The following is a 203-nucleotide window of genomic DNA, read 5'->3' as shown; positions in this document are numbered from 1 at the left end:
ACTCTTCCTAACCAACATACTCCTAAAATCAACCATCCATTGCTACACACCTGCGTCTTCCCCTCCCGCAGCTCAACCCTCCCAAAAAGTCCACAGCATCCATTGCGTCTCACCCTGCGTCATGCGCTCCTGTCCGTCAGCGAGGAGGCGCACGGGCCTCGAGGTTGAGGTTCCCGAGGTGCGCGCCCTGTCAGCTTGCGGAG

The 203-nt window shown here is 59.1% G+C and overlaps 1 protein-coding gene across 1 annotated transcript in view; it reads left to right on the top strand.

Annotated features, from left to right (window-relative positions):
• Positions 1-203, top strand: part of LOC119594507 (thrombospondin type-1 domain-containing protein 7B-like) — a gene marked incomplete in the record, with an annotated part of 20475 nt that overhangs the window by 8810 nt on the left and 11462 nt on the right.

This window comes from Penaeus monodon, chromosome 34, assembly GCF_015228065.2.
Source record: "Penaeus monodon isolate SGIC_2016 chromosome 34, NSTDA_Pmon_1, whole genome shotgun sequence".
In the NCBI taxonomy this organism is placed as follows: domain Eukaryota; kingdom Metazoa; phylum Arthropoda; class Malacostraca; order Decapoda; family Penaeidae; genus Penaeus; species Penaeus monodon.
This window is presented reverse-complemented; position numbering and strand designations above follow the sequence as displayed.